We start from the raw sequence: 23,484 nt of genomic DNA, 5'->3' as shown, positions 1-23,484 counted from the left end.
GTAAAATGCAAGGTGAAACAAATCTAACACATGCAATGTGTTTTCTTTTGTGCAAGAACGAAGTCTAGCTTATACTAGATTTGTGTTTACATTGCCATGGTTGTGTTTATGCTAAAAGGAAATCTAACACATATTAGATTCGTTTTACTATGAAATCTTAGTATTTGTGCTAGAGACAAATCTAATGCACAATAGATTTGATTTACCCTGCAATTGTTTTTGTTTATGCTAGAAACAATATAGTGCACAATATATTTGTTTTACCATGCAATGCTTTGCTTTGTGCTAGAAACAAATCTAACCCATACTAGATTTGCCTTACACTACAATGCTTGTGTTTGTGATTTTGTTTTACAGGACAATGATTTTTTTTTTCAATAAACTAACGCTGTTTTACGCTACAATGTTTTTGTTTATGCTAGAAATAAATTAATGAAGACATTAGATCCAACAATGTCTATGTTTGTGTTAGAAAAAAATCTAGCACACATAAGATTTGTTTTACCCTGCAATGTTTTTGTTTGTGCTAGAGACAATTCGAGCGTGCACTAGATTTGTTTTACTTGCAATGCTTTTATTTGCATTTTTGTTTTACCTGCAATGCTTTTATTTTTGTTTTTCCTCACACTAGATTTGTTTTACCTTACAGTGCTAGTGTTTGTGTCATAAACAAATATAGCATGCATTACATTTATTTTATCTTGAAATTCTTATGTTTATGCAAGAAGGTTATCTAGTGCATGTTAGATTTGATTTACTTTGCAATGTTGGCATTTGTGTTACAAAGAAATCTAGTGCACACTAAATTTGTTTTATCTTGCAAGGCTTTTGCTTGTGCTAGAAACAAATCTAGCAGACACTACATTTGTTTTACCATGCAATGCTTGTGTTCATGTTTTTGTTTTACCATGTAATGCTTTTCTGTTTTTCCTTACACTAGATTTGTTTTACCTTGAAATGCCTATGTTTGTCATAGAAATAAATATAGGATTTTTTCTACCTTGCAATAGTTGTTCCTATGCCAGAAATAAATCTAACATGCACTAAATTCCTCTTAGTCTACAATGATTTTATTTTTGTTTAAAACATATCTAGTACAAGTTAGATTCGTTTTAACATATAATTATTTTGTTTGTGTTTTTGTTTTACCCTGCAATGCTTTAGTGTTTTTCCTTACAATAGATTTGTTTTATCTTACAATGTTTATTTCTGTGTTGAAAACAAATCTAGTGTGTTGTAGATTTGTTTTACCTTACAATGTTGTTATTTATGCTATAAGGAAATCTTGTACACTTCAAATTTCTTTTACTCTACATTGCTTTTGTTTGTGCTAGAAACAAATTTAACATGCACTAGGCTTGTTTTACCCTACAATTCTTGTGATTATGCAAGGAATAAATATAGTATGTGTTAGATTTTATTTACCTTGCAATGCTTGTTTTTGTGCTAGAAATAAATTTACAATGCACTAGATTTCTTTTACCATGAAATTCTTATGTTTGTGATGGAAGGAAATCTAGCGCATGTTGGATGTTTTTTTCAAAACAAATGTAACACCCACTGATTTATTTTACCATGAAATGCTCTTGTTTGTGCTAGAAACAAATCTAGTTTGCACTAAATTTGTTTTACCCTATGATACTTTTATTTGTCTTATAAACAAATTTAGTGCACACTAGACTTGTTTTAATTGCAATGTTTTTGTATGTATTAGAAACAAATCTAGTGCATGCTAGCTTTGTTTTACCCTGCAATGCTTGTGATTGTGCTAGAAACAAAACTAGCATGCGCTAAATTTGTTTACCTTGCAATATTTGTCTATATACTAGAAACAAATCTATTAGGTGCTAGATTTGTTTTACCCACAATGTTTGTGTTTGTGCTAGAAATAAATATAGGGTGTGTTATATTTGTTTCACATGCAACACTTATGTTTGTGCTAGAAACAAATCTAGCGGACATTAGATTTGTTTTACCCTGCAATGCTTTTGTTTATTCTAGAAACAAATCTAGCACGCACTAGGTTTTTTTTACCCTGCAATGCTTGTGATTCTGCAAGAAATAGATCTAGCTTGCACTACATTAGTTTTACCTTGAAATGTTTGTCTTTGTGTTAGAAACAAATCTTGCGCGTGATAAATTTTTTTACCCTGTAATGTTTATGTTTGTGCAAAAAAAAATCTAACACACATTAGATTTATTTTCCCCTGCAATGCTTATGTTTGTACAAGAAAAAAATCTAGTGTGCTATAGATATTTTTTACCCAACAATGATTGTGTTTGTGCTAGAAATAAATCTAGCATGCGTTAGATTTATTTTACTTTGCAATGCTTATGTTTGTGTTTTTGTTTTACCCTGAAATACTTATGTTTTCCCTTACACTAGGTTTGTTTTACCTTACAATACTTCTTTTTGTGCTAGAAATAGATCAAGTGGAGGCTAGATTTGGTTTACCCTACAATGTTTGTGTTTGTGTTAAAAACAAATATGGTGCACACTAAATTTATTTTCCCTTGCAATTTATTTTCTTATGCTAGAAACAAATCTAGCACATGTTAGATTTATTTTACCCTATAATGCTTTTGTTTCTGCTTTGTGTTTTACTTTACACTAGATTTGTTTTTCCTTACAACACATGTGTCTATGTTAGAAACAAATCTAGCGCATGCTACATTTGTTTTACCTTCAATGCAAGCATTTATGCTAGAAGAAAATCTAGCACATGTTAAATTTGTTCTACTTTGCAATGTTGGCGTTTGTGCTAGAGAGAAAGCTAGCATGCACTAGATTTGTTTTACATTGGACTGCTTTGGTTTGTGTTTTGCCTTGAACTATATTTCTTTTACCTTAAAATGTTGTGCTTGTGCTAGAAACAAATCTATTGAGCACTAGATTTGATTTACCTTGCAATGTTTGTCTTTATGCTAGGAACAAACTCAACACACACTAGATTTGTTTTATTGTTCAATTATTTTGTTTGTACTAGAAAAAATATAGTGCACAATAGAATTGTTTTACCCTGCAATGCTTGTGATTGTGTGTCGACTAGATTTGTTTTACCTTGCAATGGTTATTTTTGTTCTAGAAGCAAATCTAATGTACACTAAATTTGTTTTACCTTGCAATTGTTTATTTTTCGGTTAGAAGAAAATCTAACACACAATAGAGTGGTTTTACCTTACAATGTTTGTGTTTGTGATGGAAGGAATTTGAGTGTGGGATGTATTTTTTTTGTCTTACAATTCTTGTGTTTATGTGAAGAATAAATCTAGTGGGCGCTACATTTATTTTACCACTGCTACAAAAAATACTTTTGGGGGGGTTGTTAACTACCTCCAAAAGTGGGAATTGGAGGAAAATTTAGTGTTAGGGGTGGTTTTTTGAACACTCACCCCCCCCCCCAAAAAAAAAAAAAAAAACAAAGCATCACTTCTAAAAGTAAAGAATTTTATAGGTGGGTTTTTAAGAGATACAACCACCCCAAAACACCACTTTTGAGGGTTCTTTGGAACCACCCTTGAAAAGCGACTTTTCGGGGCAGGTTTTTAAATCCCCCCACCCACCACAAAAGCATCGCCTCTAAAAGTTAAGCCTTTTAGGGGTGATTTTTGATATGAGTGGGGCATTAGGAGCCCCACTCATAGCATATTTTGGGAGCGTTAGGATCCCCCTTTGAAGCAACTTATGAGGGGGGTTTAGAACCCCTCTTGTAGTGACTTACAAGGGAGGTTTAGAACCCCTTTGTACCACCTTATGGGGGTGTTAGGAGCCCCCTTCATACTATCTTTTGGGGGTGTTAAGATCCCCCCTTGTGGCAACTTACGGGGGGGGTTGGAACCCCCCTCATAGAAACTTTTTGGGGCATTAGCAATCCCTCTTATAATAGATTTTAGGGGAGTTAGGAGGCCCCCTCGTAGCAACTTACAACAGGGGTTCAAAACCCCCTTTATAGTAGCTTTGAATGGCAGTTACAGACCCCCCTTGTAGCAACTTACAAGTAGGTTTGAACCCCCTCATAGAAGCCTACAAAAGCAGTTTTAAACCCCATTATAGCAATTTTTGGAGGTGGTTTAGAACTCCCCCCTCATAGCAGCTAATGAGGGTGGCTTAGAAACCCTCATAAAAACTTATGAGAACAGATTAGAAACCCCCTCTTAGTAGCCTAAGGGGTGTTTTAGAACCCTCTCATTAAAACCTACAAGGTAGCTTTATAACCACCCCTCAAATAATTATTATTTCATAACATATATCAGTAAGAGAAATTTGAACATATTGTAATTATTTGAAAGTTTTTTTCTAAATAAAAATAGATAATTCTATTCAAGGATAGCGACAATTCCATTCATAATAAGATTATGCATTTATAAATAAATAATGAAGATGGATAACCTCATATCTTCAACAACCCTAAGAACAACTAATCATCAATACACATAAAAATCCATTTCTAATCTATACAAACACAATCACCATCACTCACAAAAGGATAAAAATAAAAATATTTACATTTGAAATAGCCTTATAACAAACATAGAACAACAACATATCATAAGCCATCATTACCACAATAAGAAAAAAAAACTAAACTATAGCAATGATTATCTTTATATACATTAAAATTTTGAGGTAATGAAGGTGGAATTTGAAAATATTCAAAAAAATTCCAAATAAATTTCAATATGTGCATTTCCATAAAAGTTAACAATGGCATTCAAATAAACAATATAATCAATTAATTGATACATGCATATTCAAAAAAATTAAGAGTATGAAAATGTAATTTTTAGTTTTATTACATATAATAATGGACAAACAAATCATGAATATATAGTAGTTTCTTATGAACATCCAACCATATGCCTTCATAATCTTGTGGAACACAATCCATGTGACCGTCACCTATAACTTCATTGTCTTTACATTTTCTCCCTTCCAAGTGTACAAGACCTGATAAATATGCATACTCCAATTCATATGTGTTACTATTTCACAATCCCTTTAGAGGACATGTGAGAACTGCATACCAATCATTCCCTATAGGGTCTTGTACATAGAATACTTATTTCGCGTGTCATGCTAGAATAAATGGATCATCTTTCACTGTCTTCACTTAAGCATCTCTTTATACTTACCATTGAGAAACATATTTCATCAAATTTCATTCCATTCCTCATATGTACATCTACCTAATTACAATTGAACAAGGGATACTTCACAAAATGGTAGTCCAACATGATTAGTTCTTAGATCACTCCATAATATGTTGTCATTTAGTCACACAAGTAAGTACCAATTTAGAAAGAAAGATCAAAACCAAGTAAAGAGGGAAGAACCCTACAAATGTACAACCCTTGTCACCTTAAAAGATCATTTCAGTTCCTCCTCGGGACCTAAAATACAAGAGAAAATTATAACCTAAAGAGAGAGTAATGAAGACACTTTGGTGGAGATGATGGTGAAGAGGAACCCCCTTGTGGTAGCTTGGAAAAGTTTTGTGTTGTTGTTACTTTGTCAATAAGTAATAAAAGTTATAGCAAGTTAAAGGTTGCAACAAGTAGAAGGACCAACCAACATGGAAGTAAATAGTCCTACAGTCCTAACTGGATAGCACTACATCTCGCAAAAAATAAAAGAATAGTAGAAGAATTGGTTGTAGAAGAGCCAATCATTTTTAAGAACAATCATTAACTATGCATAATATTCACTATGACAAGGATGGTAAGAAGTTACATATTGAGAAGGTACATGTTAGGAATAAGAAAGTGACAAATAAATGGAATTCTGAAGTATATGTATTTAGAGTTGGACTTATTGGAATTCTTGAATTGCATATGACTACAAGGGATGCACTTGCTCATTCTATCACATAGAAAGAGATTGAGAACATGTAACAGAAAATGAAGATTAGCAAGCTTGAAGAAGATCTTAATCATATACCTTTGTTCATGAACTCTTTGGCTATTTCAGCCCTAGAACATGCACCAACAGTCACATCGAAAACACTAAATAAAATCAAGAAAGCAACAAAATTATTGAATGAAATTAGGAATTATGTTGCAAATAATATCACTATGAGACTAAATTTAATTGAAGAGGCATGGAAGATATGTCTATATTTAAGAAATCTCTCTCAAAGGATTTCTTCTTTATACATTTTTGCATAAGGACTTGGAACATGATCAAAATTTTGTTGAACATGATTTAATGACATTTATTACTAAAATTACTACCCTTAGTCACTTTCATAAAACCCAACAAGGGCTTCCTACTGGGAAGCAATTAAATCAAATTAAGGTAGGATGATCTGGCATGATGAAAATGTCAAAGGATGCAATTTTTTAGTACACAAAAAATAGTGATTGAAGGAGCAAATATTTCTTCAAAGCTATTAAAGTTGTTGAAAATATTCAAGGGCCAAGAATCATTAGATACTCCATGTTAGTTCCAAAACACGTGCTACAAGAATATTTGAAAGTTATTAAAACATCATGGGGTAATGAGTTCGACAACTTAACAAAATTTTTAGAGGAAGAAATAAAAAAGTGTTTAGTTACATTGGTTAATGAAAATAAAGACCAATTGTCAACCATTAAACAATTATGTTCAGATTCAAAGGAAATAGGTGAATAAATACCTGAATTATGGTTAAAGCAAGTCATAACCATCTTGTTTATGTAGTATATTTAAGAATGTATTAAAATATATTTAATGAAATTGTTAATCCTGAATAATTGCCTTTGTGGTTACATTAACAAATATACAAAGCCAAATATATGCTCCAACATTTGATGTTGTGAGAGGAGAGATGATTAATTCCATCAATCATCCTTCTACAATTTTACCAATATATACTAATTATTGGTCCATAAGAGACTCAGCCCAATCCCTTGAGGACAAATGAATTCAAGTTAAGTTTTAGTAATAGGTATTTTGTAGAGTTCTTTAAGCACCTACTTTATTCAAACTTAAAGTCTGTAATATTATTTTTAACTCTCATAAACATTTATGTCTAGGAGTGCATGACATTTACGATTTCATAGATTTTTAATTAAGTATTGAGATATCATGAATATTATCTTATGACTCTTTATGATATTGAATGAATAAACTCATTTTATAGCTCTCTAAAATATCTTGACCATTTCTTTATTTTTCTTCCTATCTATTTGCTTCAAATGTGATTTATTCATTATATGTATATGGACATGTATTGTGGAATGAATAAACAATGAGATTATATTTACTTCTTTTATTTATTATTTCTTCTTTTAAAAAAATCACCTAGCCCATTCACAGGTGAAAATGTTTAATGTTTAATTTCTCATTTTAAGTTAATAAAAAAATTTGAGTGAGTGAAAGAGGAGTACCATCTCTATAAAAATGTAGAGGGAAGGTTAGAAAATTTGCTAGGAGGTTGACTTTGGTCCTTAACAAGAAAAGAGATCAATAAGATATAGGGGCCAAAGGCTAAGAGTGGGGATGCATAGTAATGTTGGGAGAAGGGTGTAAAATGTGAAAGGGGTAAAAACAAGGACTAAACATGTATAGAGAGATCATGCCACAAGAATACTTAATGTCTAGAAATATTCTCATTGGGATTGGACAGTTGTATGATGGGTGGGTAACGCAACCACCATGACCAATTGAGTTGATCTAGAGAGTAGCATTAAGGGAAACATCCCAACGAGTCAACATAGAGTCAGTAGTTTGGAAAATGCACAACATGGAAGGTCTTCCCTCCAAATAGAAACCAATGGGGGAGGAAAGTTCCCATAAAATATGCAACTAGACTGAAATTCCTCATAATCATTATACTATGTGAGAGTTGAATTCCATATCCAATGTTCAGACAGAGGTGGTGAGCCTTGTAATGAACTTACATGTCACAATGATGAGCTATAATTTTACAATCCTGAGTAGATATGGTCATTAGACATTTTAGGGAGGGACATCATGACACATACCTTCAATTTATTACATGGTGGGATGGTTTCCATGCCACCCTCCCACCTGTCCCCTCTCTCGTCACTCTATATGGCAATTTTTGCCTTCTTTTCATTGCAAAATTATGAATATTAAAGTTTTAGTATTTTATTAAATATTTCCATATGATTATTTGCACGAATTGAGTTATTAATCTCGATATTATAATTGTTTGAAAAATAATTTTACAAATTTTAATACAATTCAAACTTAAGTATATATATATATATATATATATATATATATATATATATATATATTGTTACTTTTACTTTCACGTTTCCTTAAAATATTAATTTGTAATTAAAAATTATTTTTTTATTAAAAATTATTATTCAATTTTTTTTTTCCTTTTTATTAAACTGATATCACATGGCATAATATAAAAAAAATGGCCATAGTTTGTCAAATTGGAAACCAGACCAATGACAAAATTTAATATCTTCTGTCCCAAATGTCTATATACTAACAAGATATATACAAAAGGTTTATTGACCAAGACATCATTATGCAAGACAATATGTCACAATCCTAGTAAATTCCAAACGACGTAGAAAAACCATAAGTTAATTAAAAGCATTAATAGGATGTGGAAATACCAATAGAACTTGAAATGACTAGAATGTCTAGAAGTAGCAATATTTATATTGTTGCATTGTTGTAGAGCCACTCCTCAATACAAGTCATTTATTCATGTTCTTCCACCCCCAAACATGGTTATATTTTGATTATTTCACTTAAATCTATGATCTAGGTGGATATTGGTGGCCACCCACCTATTCCACTTCGACCCCCACGTTTTTAGGGAAAATAAAGAGACCAGAAAATTCCCAACCAATATGCCAATTTTTTTCGGCATCCGCTTCAAGATCTTCGAAATGAGGTATTATGATAGCCAAACAAAGATCGTATGCCAAACTTATGACCCCGGGAAGTTGATGTACCAATTTACCCAAACGGGGCCCACAGTTTTGGTGTTTCATCTCCTAGGGTTAGGTTTTTGGATGTATAGGGTTGTCCATCATTCCTCAATAATAAATAGGCCTTTGAGCCTCACTGCAATACATTTTAGAGGTATGTAGCTGCCACATCGCTTCTCAGAGATAAGCTACCATCGCCCGAGCTAGTTTTATTTCTATTATGTTGTAAGCATATTTCAGTATTTGATATTAATGAAATGTAGTGTTATTTCTGTTGCATCTTTGTATTTATGGTTATATAGGTAATTTTTTGCATTCCTGTTTAAGTTCAGTTCATTGGTTTCAGAGCAGTCTGCTCTTTCTCGATTTTTTTTGCATGTCCCCAACAAGGTCGGGATATAAGGAGTTAGGGCTCGAATCTTTGCAAGAAAAACCTCGAAAATCCATATAGCCTCCCATGGCAGAAGAGAATAAAGATGAGGGGGCAGGAGATCCTTTCAAAATATTGCTCTAAGAATCCCTCAAGCGATATAGGAATGCGATGATGGACAACTTTTGCTAGATCCTTTAGCGACTACCCAAACGTGACACATATTCTTCCAACAGCTACTCTGGAAGTGCCACGCCCTTTAAGGTACAAGTTAAGTTTGACATCCCCATATTTGAAGGTCAGATAGATGCAGATGCTATAGATAAATGGTTAAATCTCCTAGAAGGATATTTTTCTGTTCATGATTTTCCTATCCAGAAAAAGACTACTTTTTCACTTCTCAAAGCCACCCCTCATGTCAAGGATTGGTGGGAAACCTACTTTGAGAAGAAGGATGAAATTCCACCCTCACTATTTTCAACCACGCCCACTTGGAATTCATTTTGGGACACAATCAAGGAGAAGTACTACCCTTTCGGGAGCTATGAGGAGAAATACATAAAGTGGACCATGTTGTGGAAGGGAAGGGACCAAGACACGCTAGAGTTTACCAATGTTTTTCATACCATTAGCATGAAGTTGGGTATCAAGGATTATGGACGAGTAATAAAGTATCGTGACTTCCTACACAGGTACATTTAGGACGAGATGGATGTCCTGGACATCTCCTCGCTCAGCACAACATATCAATACACTATCAAGATTGAGTAGAATTTTAAAGAGAAGAAGTGATAATTTGGATCTACAAATCTGAAGCAAGGAAAAGGTGCCCCCAAACTTCAAAGCAAAGGACAAATCCAAGGTGGGGTCACTCAGGAAAAACCGCTGAAGCTGCAAGCAAATAACAACACCACGAAGACACGAAAGGACATGGGAAAATGGTGTGAGTTCCATAAAAGATCCACTCACAACATGAGTGAGTGTCGGGCCAAGAAGTCACTGGTGGCCAAGCTGAAGGCTTTTGAATCAGACGCATGTTACAACTTTGAGCCAGAAACCGACGAGGGGAATGAAAAGGGAAAGAAGATCATTGATGCAGACTCAGTGTCACTGTATCCACCACCAAGATCTAGAAGAATGAGCTTGAAGATACAGAGGAGGGGGAATGCCTCTTCCACTCATAGATGTGGGTGAAGGGTTCTCTGTTGTAGTTCATTATCGACAATAAGAGCCAAAAGAATCTCATTTCAGCAGATATCTTGAAGCTGTTGGGCCTACCAACTATAACACATCCACAGTCGTACACCATTGAGTGCCTTTACCAAGGACAAGATCTCCGCATTAGCCAATAGTGTCACCTTCCCTAAAACATCAAGCACTTCAAGGATGAGGTACTGTGTGATGTTTCCCCTCTTGAAGTTTGTGATGTATTATTAGGACAACCATACATGTGGAGCGACATGTTGCATATGAGTCTAGGCCTCGCTCTGTGATTATTACTCTAGGTAATAAATTGTACAGGATACCAGAGGTAGCCTTGCCTATCACCATCTCTTTGATCACTGCAAAGAAATGCAGTAAGATCATCTCACAGACTAGGAAATTTGTTTTCCTTATGATTCACCCTCAAGGAAAGAAGAAGACTCTGGCCACGTCTTCCAAGCAAGGATCCTCCACAGAACAACAACAAATGGAAAAGGTCATGGAGGAGTACAGGAACATTTTATCATGACCTACAAGGGTGCCTCTGCACTATCAGGTCAAGCACTCCATTGATTTGACCCCGGGTGTGTCGCTACCAAATGGACCGATTTGTTGACGCTTTGTTATGAAGAATGATGAGATCAAGAGGTAGATTAAGTATATATTCCAAAAAGGTCACATCAGGCCAAGCTCATCACCCTGTGGGAGCCTGATTGTATTGATACAGAAGAAGGATGGGGCATGGAGACTCTGTATTGACTATCAGGTGTTGAACAAGATCACTATATGGAATAGATACCTAATCCCACAGATTGATGACCTTCTAGACTAGCTTAAGGGGGCCAAATATTTCAGGAAGATTTATTTGAAGTCTGACTATCACTAGGTGCCTATAGAGCCCTCTGATGTGTGGAAAACTACCTTCAAATCCAAGGAATTCCTTTTTGAATGGTTGGTCATGCCTTTTGGATTAACGAGTGCCCCCGCAACCTTCATGACATTGATGAACGACATCTTGCGACCCTTCACCAATGCATTCATGGTGGTGTATTTAGATGACATCTTGGTATTCAATGGGAGTTGGAAAGAGCACCTCCACCATATTTGACACGTCCTCCAAACCCTGTGACAACACAAGTTGTGTGCAAAGTTGGAGAAATGCACTTTTGGCATAACTCAACTTCAATATCTGGGGTAAATCATTGATGAACAAGGTGTGAATGTGTACCTAACCAAGATACAAGTCATTCAGGATTGGCCATCCCCAACCACTCTAACATAGCTCCATAACTTTCTGCGTCTTGCCAATTTCTACTGCAAGTTCGTGTTTGGGTTCTCTCATATCACTTGGCCTTTAATTCAAGTCACTAAGGGCAGAGCGAAAGAAAATTTCTTTTGGTATGAAACCCAATAAAAGACATTTTCCAAGTTGAAGCATCGCCTCTACTCTGCACTAGTGCTCACATTACCAGGCCTCCAACAACCATTTGAGATTGAGATAGAAGCCTTCGAATATGCTATTGGTGCAGTTCTTACTTAGTGGGGGCATCCTATGGCTTACCACATTGAGACACTTTCAGACACAATATGAAATTATCCCACCTATGACAAAGAAATGTATTCCATTGTGTTACCGGGAATAGTGTTTATGCAGAATTGCTAATCCCACTAAGGCTGGTAGCTACCTTAGAAACAAACCAAGTAAAACTACTTTTGTTTTCCTTTATGAAGGATAGATGAGAGAAGAATAAAAGAGACCAACCTCTATCTTGCGCTTGGTTCTTTGTTCGATTCCTCTCTCTTCTGATAGTCCTTTGCTACTTGCTTTCTTGTATACCCAGCTTCACAGAGTACCTGTAGAATCAAAGCAGCATAACACTATACGAGAACATGGATATATTATCATAAGAAATATAGGATCAGATGTATATTAACCACACAAATGCATAAAACATCAATAACACAAGTGTATGGAGGAAAACTAGAATAGTTTTATTGATAATCAAGAAAGAGCCAAGAGAATTACAACCAATTGTTCTGACCCAGCATCATCCTCTCAGCAAGTAAGCCCTTCTTCACCTCATGAAAAGCTTAGATCACCCAACACTATGATGTTGCCTCAAGAAACCAACAGCAATTCCTCACAAGATGCAAAATTCCAGCCTCTGGATCTCTGGGATGAGGGATCCATATATAGATTTCTGCAAGGGAGATGAGTCAGCTTTTGATTTGATTAGTGTCTTCCCTCTTATAATTCTTGATTCCACTTGGAGATTGATGATCTCTTACTCATCCCTGGTCGAATTCAGATAGGCAAGTGTCACTGGAGAAGTTTCTGGAAGATTCCATGCTTCTCCACCTTGCGGATTGACCCTGCCATTTGTCCCTTCTCGCCCATCGCACCCCATAGAAGGGATTTTTGAAATGCAACGCACCTACTGTGTGTATTTAGGTGGGATCCAATGCACTTTGCCTATGGAGTAGGTGAAATGGTCTAGTTTTGACCAGTTCTGAGTAGTTTTTTATGGAGAACTTATGGGAGATGCTGTAATCAGTTGACCTCGTTCTTTTAGGGGTTGGAACAACACCTTTAGAGACTTAGGAGCCCTTGGTTTATGGAAATTTTATGCTTGGGGTTGCAGGGCCCAAAAATGTCTATAACAGTTGCCCCCTAAAGCATGAGGTCGTTAATCTTTTGATGTCGGGTGAAATGCTTTATCATGAGGATCCGAAGTTCTTTCAAGCTAGAAGGAGACCTGTAATAAGATACAATACAATACATTATCTTCATAATTTTTTCATGATCTAGCTGAGGCGGGCATTTCCATGCTTAGCTTTATAAATTCATTTTTCATGTACATGAGACAGATAATCGTTTGAGAGTAGACTGATGATTCTGGTAGAACCATCATCCCTTAGATTGGATGATTATCTGTGCAGCAATGATGTACATTTGATATCTTTATTTTCTTGAATATATATCGCAGCCCGGATGGATGAAACTAGATCCAGGGTCTTCAATCTCGTTCAATCTTCACTCAAAGTACAAGTCGATCCATGTGAGAGATGTTCTGGAGTCGAACATGGAAAGACATTGCCTGATTACCAACCAATGATGTAAGTTGTTAACAGGCACGAGAGGAATCACCGATAATGATAATGATCCTCAAGGTACTGCAGTACAATTCACGTGGTGTGAATAAGGGACTTGGCGTCGAACACCACGTAAAATCTTTCGGTCGAAGGCCATTGATGTAAACCTGTCGCCGGAAGTGAGAAACTTGCCATTGAGGCATGCAAGCTTCAAAGTACTGAAAGGGTTGTTCCTAGATCACCTTTTTGGATAATGAGCTGATGTCGACAAGAAGCGATCCGTCATAGGAGGGCATGAATGAATCCCACATCAATGACATGGAACGGAGCAAATGATTTTAATGGAGGTGAAAACAATCTGGTGATATATGGTTCAAGGTGGCAGTCATGAAAGAATGGAGCGAAAATGTATTATAGTGGGTGAGACACAGGTGAATTCTCTGAATGACTTCTCTTGAACATATCGACGACACTGACATGATGGATTGGTAACATTAACCCCAAATGTGGATGGTGTGATGGAACCATGGTGATATGACCGGTGAATGGAACAACCCAACCCGACTAGGATGCAGACTGAAAGTGTCATGTTCAAGAGCGACTTGCTACCAACAAAGTTTCTTCAAGTTTTCTTCCCAATTTTTCCCCAGTCATTGCTGACTAGTACCTCTTTATTTTTTTCAAGCTTAAGGATGATAACATATGCTTGTTCTATAATTTTCCCTTCGGGCAAACCCATCGCTATGTTTTAACGAGCTTAGCGATAGTGAAACTCGTTCTTGTCTGTTATGGACAAGTTTTTCGCTATTAGGTTTTAACGACTATAACGACAAAGATAACTCGGTCCTTTTCAATTTTAGAGAGTCTGAAAAGGAACGTAAATGAAACTCCAAATATCATTTTTCATCATCAAATCCCTTAAGTTTGAAAAAGTATAAAATAATACGAAAGGGATGAATTTTCTGTAATTTTAACGAGTCGAACAAGACAAGTGCTCGATCTTTTTGTGTAATAATCCCTTAGGTCCAAAAAGATTAAAATCTAAAGGAGGGATAGCACTTCCGGTCACTTTAACGAGCTGGAGAGGCCAATGGCTCGGAAATCTTTTCATATTTTATGAGTCAGTTGAAAAAAACTTAAAGGAGACTTGTTTTTGAGGAACGAGTGATAAATTTGGGTAGCAGCTAATTCCAGGTAAGGTTTGGAATTTTCCAATCACGACAGTGTCACAAGGATGGCTAACAAGATCACTCTTCGCAGCTGTTCCTCAAAAGGGGTAAACAATCAAGTGGAGGTGAATGATCGGCCAATACAGAGTGGAGGTGATGATGAGAACACGACCAAGGCTTTAAAGGCTGAAGTACTACATTCATGATGGTTATTTACCGGAAATTAGTTCAGTTTTTAATGAGCTTAAACACGGGGGGAAACACTTGCTCATTGCTTATGTTTATTTTTTAACGAACTTGAATTCCACAATAAAACTACTCGATCCAGTCGTATAATAAGGATGTCTCATCTAAGATGCCATTTTTGTGGAGCTTGCACCTTACAAAGCTTTGCTCCGGATCCTTTCTTTATGCAAGTTAGGAAATGACTAATCCTACGAGTTTAAAGGGTTAGAGGACCGACAAATTTAAAAAATAAATAGTCGCTCTTAGCTTGCATGCCAAAAGGTTTGCATGCCCCCAGGTATAGAGAAAAATTTCCAGGTTACCAAGAAAGTTTCATCCGCGTAGCGGATAAAATTCTTTCTCGGCGATGCCTATCGAAATAGGCAAAGAGGAGTGTTGTCACCCGACATAACCTTAACGAAGGTATCTTATTCCAGTGTGTTCCCATTTTCCTGTAAGGATGGGTTTGCCAGATTAGTCATATATCCCTCGCGGAAATCAACCCTATACCCAAGGTTCTCCTGCCGAAGCAGACCAGGATGCATGCCCCCTGGGTTTCAGTCATGTCCCCTGAATCTCTCGCGCTCATCAAGTGGATGGACTGGGGATTGATGAGACATTCCTTGTGCGAAAAGACTATTCAGGGATGGTATATGACTATTTTCCATGCGTGAACCGGGGAATGAAAGCTGGTCTACGAGCTTGACCACTCTTCCTTCGTGCGGAAAACACATTACTCTAAAGAGTGAGGAGACAATGGCTCCCATGCAATAAATATAGTCTCGTCCAAGGAGTAGATTATAATCCAGGGGTCCTTGGACTACCATTACGTTCATGTGAACGGTTTTCCCTCTCAATGTAATGGGCACATTGGGAAGGATCCCTAACGGTTGACTGGTTCCTTTGTCAAAGCCTGTTAGATTTCTCATTTCAGGAAAAAGCGATGGCGAACCAAGCGCTTTCCAAGCAGTTGAGGAAAGGATACTCACAGAAGCCCCTTCATCTATGATGGTACCAGCCATAACCATTCTATATACTTGAGTGGTTGAGGGGAAAGTAACCCTAGGGTCCTTTGGGTTGAGACTCTACCAGACTGAAAATTGCTTATTCAAAGAAACACACACACAGCCATTATCTTTACTGTAAGCAAATTCTAATGTTTAGGGTACGTACCTAAGGTCCTACGTTCGAGAAGGCCTTTAGGGTCCAAACCCTTCTTGGAGTTCCCTTCTTCTCCTTTGACCTGTAAAACAAACAAATCAAAGAACACAGCAGTACATGGACAAATACTTATACACAAACCATCTTCATGCTATAAAGTTAGTTATAAAAATCTTTAAGTAACTACTTGCATAAGAATTCAAAATATGAACCTCATAAGCACAAAGAAAGATTGTTTCGGGAACCAAGACGTGTTTCTTTATATAAAGGCAAGTAAAGTACATATAACAGAAAGATTTCACCTGAAACACCTTCAGCAGGCTCCAAGCAAAGCTTCCTCCCGGATTCGTTCCAGCCTCAAGCCTCCAACAAGAGCTCCTTCCAAGTCTTACTCAATGGTGATATAAAGGATGAATGATCACCAATACACATGGAAACAAGGGTTTCCTATGCAAAATGGGGGAAGTGCAGAAGGCACCAAGGACTTCAGACCTGGTCTAAGGGGAAAATCTCAGCATAATAATCTTGCTCTTCTTTTCTCTCTCCTTTAGGCCTTCCCTTTGATGTCTTTTTATACCATCTCCAAAGTAGTTTTTTAGTTAGGAGTTGGTTGGGAATAGTTGGGCCACGGGCACTAACAGGTGATCAGCAGGTAAAACCCGCGATCTCCGCCCGAAAATAAGGAATTATTTATTTTTTTAAGTGTTTTAATACATACACGCGGGTTGGGCATACACAGACCCGCGTGTACACACGTTTAACTCAGGGCAATGTCACGTATAAGAGATAAAACACTGTTTTTTAAATTTTAGGACCAGGTCTGGAAGGAGGGGTTGCCCTAGGCCATGAGTGCAGCATCACAAACCATAAGAGTGAGATTTGGAGCTATAACAGATGCCCCCTAATATATGAGGTCAGAAGGGGAACATGATGGCCGAAATATATTATGTAAGTACATGGAAAGGAAGTCTTGTCGAGAAACCGAGGAGGACTTCACCAGAATTCAGCCTGCCAAGCCACCAAAAGGAGATCAGAAAGAAACACTGTCTGAGGCGGGCATACCCATGCTCAGAAAAAGTAAAGCATGTCTGCATATCAAGTACAAGCGGATCCACTAAGTATACAAGTATAAATGACTGGAAGATACATAATGGATCATCTGATCATAAGGAGCAAGTACATGTCTGAATATCACATATAAGACTGTCAATGATGCTGAAAGATGCAACGGATCACTGATATCAAAGACTGATCCCAAAAGGTACCAACTGAACATGATGGAATAGGATGGTACTACACTGCAAACTCAGGTGCCAGCATATAGAATGTCGCCATGACTGACTGCAACATATAAGGTGGAGTGGTATCAACTAGCAGCAACAGGAGCAACTGTCAAGTGAACCAATGAATGCTGATACAACCTGAGGTCTTCACCGACCGCCGTGGTACATTTCTACACCATGGGAATAAATGATCTGAAGTCGACCATGTGAGAAATCGTTTGATTACTGGTCATTGATGTATACCGTTAACAAACGCGAGACTACTCACCTATAATGATAATGAGCGTCAAGGTACCCAGTACAATCTAACAAGTGTGAATAGATGAGCTGAAGTCGAACACCTGTAAGAATCTATCGATCAGGAGACAATGATGGTTTCCCACTGTCGATAGTGAAGGATCTGCCACTAATGACTGCAAACCCCAAGGTACTGCCAAATGGACTCTAGATCTTTGCCCCAGAGCAATGAGTCGGAGTCGATAGGGAAAGATCCGCTAGAAGGAAGGCATTAAGGCATCCTCCATCAATCTAGCGCGAGTGTAACTCGTAGGCCAATAATGTGGAAGGAATCGGAAGAAAAAGATGTAGTAACCCAACCGAAGTACATTTCCGGCGTACACAAGATGTGGCTAGCGCACGACATAAACCCTCTGAACCAACCAATAATGAAAGCTGACACAGAGGCGAGGTATCCACCAATAGGGTCAAATGGAAACCAAGGTACTGCATGAATCCCAATGTGTGATAATGTATGCTGATGTCGAACACAAGGGAAACCACTCAGTCAAAGACCCATGATACTGATCGATGTTGAGCACAAGGTGACCTATCAATAATGAAAATAGGGCCAGGGTGCAGCTCTAGGCTTGTCCTCAGAGCAAGGTGTCGTCATCGATAAGGACAAGACTCGCCAGCAAGAAGTCAATGGGGACCTTCTCAAACCGGCACGAGTAAAGGACCAATATAGCTGATGTGATGATAGACATGATACTGACAACCAGGGATGGCCGACTGAAAAATGAGTCAAGAGACACCGCAGAGAGGCCAACTCAAGCTAACTTCCCTTGAACAAAAGTATGACTCAATGTGACTATGTGGCAGCATATGATGACTCTGTATAAGTTCGCCATGTAGGAGGAACGAATGAACCCTCCATATGATTGGAAGAGATAACCAATCGGGGGAGAACTAACTCAATAACAAGGTTATGGCATACCTAAGTCAAACTAAATCCCACCCATGCGGAGGAGACTTTGTTTTGAGTGCTTTGTTCAAGGGCGACACGACTGACTCTAGCTGCCAACAATAAATGGAAATAATGTCCCTGTTCCCGCTCTTTTTTGGAATATTTAATTTTTTTGTCTTTTTCTGTTAAGCTGGAAAAAGAATAAAAGAATGCTATGGTACAGTGGAAAGAACGAGTGTCAGTGAAACAGATGATCTAGTTCCTGGGAAAGGAACGTTCCTATGCTCAATGCAAGGAGGTGAAAACTGGTCAGTGACACTCAGAGGTATGTTCCTTCCACGGATCAGGGTATGTCAAGCTGCAGAAGTCATGATACTTCTAGGGCACCCATGATAAGGTACCACACAAGTCATGATACTTCTAAGCAATGAGAAGGTTCCGCACCATAACTTGGTGGGGTCGATCCTAAGGCAAAATGGGAAAGGAAAGTGATAAATGCACAATGCAGGTGGAAAAACCTAACCTATATGCCAGTTTCGAGAACCAATACCTGTCAGAACGGACCAACCATAAACTTCCAAAGGAGAAATCTTCCAAGTTCTGTAAACATAAATAGGAACACTAGACACGAAGTTAATACATCCCACATATAAACTTCATATAAGATCTTGTGTTATAGAATACAAAACTTGAAAATGCGTACCTCATATGTACAATATGGTACAGGGGACCACGCAGCCTTGCGGCTTACGCATAAAACCCTTTGCAGGGCTCAGGCCAAGGACTCCTTTGGTAGTCATAACTCATGGCTTCAAAGAGTTCCTCCTGTGAAGGCAAAACAAGTTCTAAGAAATCATGAGAACTACAAGGATCAAAAGAGGGAATTAAAGGGTCCCATGTCCCTATAGGATGAATCTCTCGGTCAACTGTCGGGACCAAGTCCCAAGAAGGAGAATAATAAGTCAAAGGATCCTTCTTAGAAGCGATTGAACATTGAGGACTCAATGCCACATAATTCACCCATGGCGGGGTAGAGTCTACTTGAACACTTGGAACAAACCAAGGGGCATTCTGCAGTAAAGTCGAATTAGGGTGGTGATTATCAGATGCAAGCTGATCAATAGTGACAATATTCCCGTTATGAAGAAAGCACATTACTCGAAAGAGTGAAGACACCACAACATTCATAACATAGACATAATCACGCCCAAGTAGCATATTAAAGTCTAAAGGGCTATCAACCACCATGATATCGATTAAGACAGTCTTCCCACCTAAAGTGATAGGCACTTGAGGAAGAACACCCATAGATTCACCAGGCCTTCTATCATAGGCTAACAACTGACTCTGAGCTGTCAACAACTTTGGGGAACCCAAAGCTTTCCAAGTCAAAGAGGATATAATACTTGCAGAGGATCCTTCATCCACCATACATCGATAGACATTTGTGGAATTCACTCTGACCTTTATTTGGAAAGGTGCAGCGGAAGGAAGAAGAGGCTCAACAAGGCTATCCCAATCAAAGGAAACACTCTTAGCACTTGGAGGGGGAACATTCGAAGTAACCGGAATGCCCCCTATACTAGAAGACTCTGTACTAGAGATCAAACAAACTCTTTTGTTAGGCACTTCACCCCCCAAAAGAGGAGTGTAATCGGCTAGTGATTGCACTGGCTCTACCACATTTTCAACCGATGGTTGATGGGATTGATGAGAAACCATATCAGATCTAGGAGTAGAAGTACTTTCAGACTCGGATCATATCCTTTGGACCTCTGGAATACCAGGGCATAAATGAGTAAGATGGTCTCCCTTGCATATCTTACAAGGGAACTTAGGCTTAAAACTTCTACGTCCGGGTTTCTTATCAACCTCCATTCCGCCAACATGACTAGCAGTGGTTTGCGGAGAGTCCTGAACATGACTTGCAGAGGTCGGTGACTCTTTGCTAGTATGACTTGCAGTGACTAGACTCATGCCCCCAGCATGACTTGCAGCGGCTGAAGATTCATCTTCAACATGACTCGCAGAGGTTGAAGATGAAATGCTAGTGTGACTCGTAGTGACTAGACTTGTGCCCCCAACATGACTAGCAGTGGCTGAAGGCTCATCTCCAACATGACTCGCAGAGGTTGAAGATGAAATGATAGTGTGACTCGCAGTGACTAGACTTGTGCCCCCAACATGACTAGCAGTGGCTGAAGGCTCATCTCCAACATGACTCGCAGAGGTTGAAGATGAAATGCTAGTGTGACTCGCAGTGACTAGACTTGTGCCCCCAACATGACTAGCAGTGGCTGAAGGCTCATCTCCAACATGACTCGCAGAGGTTGAAGATGAAATGCTAGAATTATTCTTCTTCTTTGACTTCCTCTTTCTCCTCTTTTTAGATTTTTTGTTACAAGAAGGAGGAGAAGAAGGAATCCCAGATTTCTCTTTGAAATAAGATGAACAATTAGCACCCATGTAATGCCCTTGAAATAAAGCATTCAACTGAGAGGCTTCAAGAGCATTTGGAATATTCGGAGTGGACCACATCCAAACGGGTAGTCCAACATTCAACCCAGGAATATTCAAAGTGGCCTTCAAGGGAGTACCAACGTTTCCAAAGAAAGGAAAAGCGCAAGGATCCCCTTTTGGGAGGGTACCTTGGTTGGTTTCCACATGAATATTAGCCATATCTAACTGATCCAAAGACCCTTTCCCTTGTGGGAATATAGAAATAACTCCTCAAAGAATATGGGTAAGCAACCAAAACCTTTGCCCTTGAGGAGGCAACTCCACAACTTCTGAAAGAACGACCAAAAGCCTTTCAAGATCGGTAGAGTGGTAAGCCAGTCACTCAGAACACAAAGTCCAAACGTGACTAGACAAAAATACCTAAAGCCAACTATATACAAGGAGCAAAGAGCACTCACTATAAAGTCCCTAAAGATACCGCCAGTCAAACAACTTCCAAGTATTTCCGCTCCGGGTGGTGAGGACCGGACACCAAAATACAAGAAAGTGGAGTCAGGGGCCTTCCGAAGATAGTCTGGGATAATGACGGCCCAGCCCTATCAGCGAAGGTAACAGAGGAAGTTACGCTGACCTCCTAACAACAGCCTGCACCGGTGCAAGCCCCCAAGCTTCGCAAGGGTGCCCTCCAATACTACTGTCGAGAGTGATACAACGTCAACCTCAGGTGCCACGGGATTCCCCTCCGCAGCCACCTGTGTAGATCCCTAGGAGAGGCAACTATGGGCACCAACTCGTCGCAGAAGCCAGGCGGAACAGTCGTGAGGTAAGTTCGGACAAGTAGGAGAGGGGGTATCTCTCTTCCCTGTCTTCACAGACCCTCGTGCTTAACTCCCAGATCCGGAGCTTTCCTGGTCTTCCTAACGCTATTGGATTTTCTCTCGTTATTCAGACTCTTACGTTTGACATTTATTGTGGCCTTGGAGAGTTAACTCTCCACTCGCCTAATCCAAGGCCCTAAAATCCTAAACTTGTTGGTGTAACTGACTAAAACAAAAAGTTCTAGTGGATTTTAATTAGCGCTTGATTTTATTAGGCTATTCTTTAAGTCACAAGGTAATGGAGATGAAACTAATGGTGTTTTTTGACGCAAAAGAAATTAATAAAACTTAGCTACATGCATATGCACTTTTTGTTTTCGATGAAGAGCAATTTCTATAGGGTTCAGAGGTACTTCAAATTAAACAAAGTTTTTTGCTTTCTTTTCAAACTCCACACTCACAAAAGCTAACAAAGCTATGTATGCATAAAAAGGGATGCAAATCTATCCTAATGCAACAACTATATGTGAATGCAAGATTTTAAGACTACTCTGCAAACAAAGAAGGAAAGTTGCTCACTTATCAAATTTGTCTTGCCACTAAAATGCTTAGATAGAATATGATGTGCTACCAATCATTTCGTCCAAACAATAAAAACAAGTTCTAAGATAAACACAAAGCACTTTCACTTCGCAAAAAAGGAAATCAAATGAAAAGCAAGTTTAAGAAAGCGAAACTCAAAACTTTCAAAAGATTTTCTTTCAATGAAGCCAAGAAGTCTTTTTCAAAGAATGCTCTCAAAAATACTGACACCAATGATTGATGAATAGGAAACCAAACACTTTTGTGAATTGACACCTTTCAAATGATGAAAACCCAACAAAAATAAATGCGTTTGAAATCGCTCTTGACAATCAAAAGCAGCAATGAAAGTCCAAAAGATCAAAAGACAAGTTTCAAGAAAATGGTAACAAACAACTTTCTCGAAACGAAGGAGCAAATGGTCACAAAAATGGTTTCGTTAAGCAAACAAAAGGGTCATCAAAACAAAATGAACACAAAGATTGAATCCAATTTTCCTACTCTGCCAAAACAGAGCAGTCAAGATTCTTAACCAGAACTCTTGTGTGTCAAAGAACAATGACGCTTGCAATCAACGAAAGCAAGACTAATACTCCTTATAACTAGAGAGAGTTCAGAACAAGATGCCCCCTGTTAAACAGAGGGCTATTACTGGAAAATGACTGCTTCAAACTGACCCAAACCACCAGACAAACATTCAGCAAAAAGAAAATTTATAAATCTTGAAAATTATATAATATACGCACCTGCAGTGATATTCAGAGTGCGTGTATACGCGGGTTCACTTAGTTCAACTTGCGTATATACGCTTCTATAATCCAGAAAAACAGCGTATCTGAAGATTTTCAAGAAAAATAAAAAATACAGACTGAAAAAACTGGAAAAGCTTAGAGTTCAAGAACAGATCAGACAGTCAGAGCCAGCAAACAGAGAGGCTGAGCCTTGATTGGCTTGAAGACTACCCAAACTAGGAACAACAAGAGTGTTGTTCCCCAGCGGAGTCACCAATTCTGGTTGAGGGGAAAGTACC

The sequence above is a fragment of the Pinus tabuliformis genome, chromosome X, assembly GCF_031772625.1.
Source record: "Pinus tabuliformis cultivar Carrire ecotype Pingquan chromosome X, CPIR1, whole genome shotgun sequence".
NCBI lineage: Eukaryota > Viridiplantae > Streptophyta > Pinopsida > Pinales > Pinaceae > Pinus > Pinus tabuliformis.
This window is presented reverse-complemented; position numbering follows the sequence as displayed.